At 41.2% G+C, this 3,497-nt stretch overlaps 1 long non-coding RNA gene across 2 annotated transcripts in view; it reads left to right on the top strand.

Annotated features, from left to right (window-relative positions):
- LOC107565631 (uncharacterized) overlaps window positions 1–1,182 on the top strand; it is a 6,937-nt gene extending 5,755 nt beyond the window's left edge. The window contains exon 3 of one of the 2 annotated variants that reach the window (XR_001606397.1): window positions 993–1,182. This is a non-coding gene — a long non-coding RNA (uncharacterized lncRNA). Of the gene's footprint in view, window positions 1–415; window positions 443–992 lie in introns of those variants that run through there. The other variant, XR_001606396.1, reaches the window with a different exon arrangement.
- Window positions 1,183–3,497: the final 2,315 nt, after the last annotated feature.

The following is a 3,497-nucleotide window of genomic DNA, read 5'->3' as shown; positions in this document are numbered from 1 at the left end:
ACTCACACCAGACCATTCACTCATATCGCGGAGATCTGGCTGGACTTGAACCAGCAACCTCTGAAACCATGAGGCAGCACTCTTACCACTGAGCCACAGATCTCTTGTTTGAATATGTCCAGGAACTTATATTTCACTATTCTCTCGGTCATTTTACAATAAGCCAGTTAAATTTCAAACCCATTGAGTTGGGGTTTGAACCCACAGCACCACCGCAGTTCTGATCGTATGTAATGTGTGTTTAGCCATTAGTGCCACACTTGCTTTCACATTGCAAGCTTGCGTTTGCACCACTTTGTTGGATATAATGCAATACATGAGCTTTAATGTAAGCAATAGTGGGGCTTGAACTCAGGACGCCACGATCTCAACACAACACTCTGCATCCTGAGCCACTGGAACAAGTGAGTTACAGGTTGTTTTGGACGGGTTTTATTGAGAGCTTTGGTTTATGTGATTAAAAATAATTAAATGAATAAATAACTAAAAACTTGAGCTAAGTCATTTTTAAGAGCATTTAAGTGGTGTTTTTCTGGACACAGTAACAACAGCTGAATGTAAGCAAAAGTGGATTTGAACTCGGGACTCCACGATTCACAGACAACGCTTTATCTCCTGCACCACAGTATGGTGACAGCTTTTGTAGTGTTTTAGATGAAAATACGATAAAATAGCTAAAACGTTTTCAACAATTGTGGGATTTGAACCCAAGCCACTTTTTGTGCAAAACAAATGAGTCCAACACATCTGCCTGAACGTTTCTTTGAATCCCGAAGACCTTGATTAGCTGCTTCAGCTGTTTTTCATCAGGATTGGAGCTAAAATCGGGACAGTGGCTCACCAGGAGCAGGATTAGATGATCTCTTTCCTCCTGCTGCTTTCATGTCTTAATGCAGATACACTTATTGTCCACAAGGGAGAGCAGCACATTAGCACATTGATCTGGTCTCATGCCTGTTATCCATCCATTCTCCAAACCGCTTCTCCTGTAGGACCCTATGAGGGGATGCTGGAGTCTGTCCCAGAGTCTCAGACCTAAAGCAGGAACACACCCAGTCCATCACAGAGCAATGTGAGGAAGATCCAGTCAAGATTTACTATAAATGCAGCTTGATTCTGCAAACACAACAACACAAAGTCATTGTCTAATTGTGAACAAACATGATAAATAAACATCTACTTCAGCCATGGACAATATAAAAGTTATTTTGTCCCTTATTTTTTATGTCTTTACATTATGAGTTTGCCATGAGTTCAGCAACAGATTTAAGTTGATCTGCTGGTCAAATTATACATTTGTTGTAAAATATTCTGAAATTAAATGTCGGTCCTCACCTACGATTTGCCATCTTGGGTTTGTAGTTTCAGTGAATAACGCGGATAAACTTATTGACCACAAGAGGGAGCTGATGATCAGCTGTTTGTCACCTGCCTTACACACATTTAACCAAATAAGAAGAGACATTTGTTTTTTCTTCAGTATGAAAATGTTAACGCATGTGTTTTGTCATATGGACAGTGACCCAATCTCTGAAGCAACTTTGAGTCCATAGGCAATAAACTGTGATTTGTAAGGTAAAAACTGAAGTGTAGTTTTTCATCCGCTCCACCAGGCGGCAGAATCGGGCTTTAGGTTCAGTTTGACACAATCAGATGCTTGACAACATGACGCTTGATAACAGTCACAACACGTGCAAACCGATTTAATGAATCCTGGAGATGACCGCTCAGTTACAGACTTGGCCTGTTTACACCTGGTCACGTCATGCGTTTTGTCTGATTGGATAGCTATCCGATCGTGAAAAGACCAGGTGTAAATGCCCTCCGAAACGCATTCGAGACGGATATAAATCCGATCGCTCAAACCACTTCAGGAGGTGGTCTGGGCCGCATTCCAGACGAAACTGGACAAGTGTAAATGCATCTGGTTGTTGAAACCACATATGTACATTTTACTCCTCCCAAAATGTTAAAATAATAAACGTGTGAGAGGGTGTTATAGGCTATATGACATTAGTCAGACTGCGCTAATGCAACGCGCATCGCTGCGGACGAGTAGCTGAGTATCTCTTCAGCAAGCCGAATGAAACTGAAAGTAAGACGCAAACGGTCAACACACAATCCTCTTCATTAAAAGCATTGTGACTAACCTATCTTTCCAGTGCTGATGCTGCGCGCTCTCCTTTTGCGGTCTTTGAGAATGGATGGATAACAGGCATGAGATCAGATCAATGTGCTAATGTGCTGCTCTCCCTTGTGGACAATAAGTGTATCAGCATTAAAACATGAAAACAGCAGGAGGAAAGAGATCATCTAATCCTGCTCCTGGTGAGCCACTGTCCCGATTTTAGCTCCAATCCTGATGAAAAACAGCTGAAGCAGCTAATCAAGGTCTTCGGGATTCAAAGAAACGTTCAGGCAGATGTGTTGGACTCATTTGTTTTGCACAAAAAGTGGCTTGGGTTCAAATCCCACAATTGTTGAAAACGTTTTAGCTATTTTATCGTATTTTCATCTAAAACACTACAAAAGCTGTCACCATACTGTGGTGCAGGAGATAAAGCGTTGTCTGTGAATCGTGGAGTCCCGAGTTCAAATCCACTTTTGCTTACATTCAGCTGTTGTTACTGTGTCCAGAAAAACACCACTTAAATGCTCTTAAAAATGACTTAGCTCAAGTTTTTATTTATTAATTAATTTAATTATTTTAATCACATAAACCAAAGCTCTCAATATATCCACTTTTGCTTACATTCAGCTGTTGTTACTGTGTCCAGAAAAATACCACTTAAATGCTCTTAAAAATAACTTAGCTCAAGTTTTTAGTTATTTATTAATTTAATTATTTTTAATCACATAAACCAAAGCTCTCAATAAAACCCGTCCAAAACAACCTGTAACTCACTTGTTCCAGTGGCTCAGGATGCAGAGTGTTGTGTTGAGATCGTGGCGTCCTGAGTTCAAGCCCCACTATTGCTTACATTAAAGCTCATGTATTGCATTATATCCAACAAAGTGGTGCAAACGCAAGCTTGCAATGTGAAAGCAAGTGTGGCACTAATGGCAAAACACATGTTACATACGCTCAGAACTGCGGTGGTGCCGTGGGTTCAAACCCCAACTCAATGGGTTTGAAATTCAACTGCTTTATTGTAAAATGACCGAGAGAATAGTGAAATATAAGTTCCTGGACATATGACTGGGAGAATAGTTAAATATAAGTTCCTGCACATGTTCAAACAAGAGATCTGTGGCTCAGAGGTAAGAGTGCTGCCTCACGGTTGCCGAGGTTGCTGGTTCAAGTCCAGCCAGATCTCCGCGATATGAGTGAATGGTCTGGTGTGAGTGAGAAGGTGTGGGGGATCATGGTGTCCTCCCCTGAGTTCCACAACAATGTCCAGCAGGGGTTATGCTTCTGGCCTGAAAAAATCAAGTTTACTATACATTTTTTTCAACCCCCGTCCCTTCCCCACCTACTTAGGCTACCATCATTTGCT

Source organism: Sinocyclocheilus grahami, unplaced genomic scaffold (genome assembly GCF_001515645.1).
Source record: "Sinocyclocheilus grahami isolate Dianchi unplaced genomic scaffold, SAMN03320097.WGS_v1.1 scaffold1013.1, whole genome shotgun sequence".
Taxonomy (NCBI): domain Eukaryota; kingdom Metazoa; phylum Chordata; class Actinopteri; order Cypriniformes; family Cyprinidae; genus Sinocyclocheilus; species Sinocyclocheilus grahami.
This window is presented reverse-complemented; position numbering and strand designations above follow the sequence as displayed.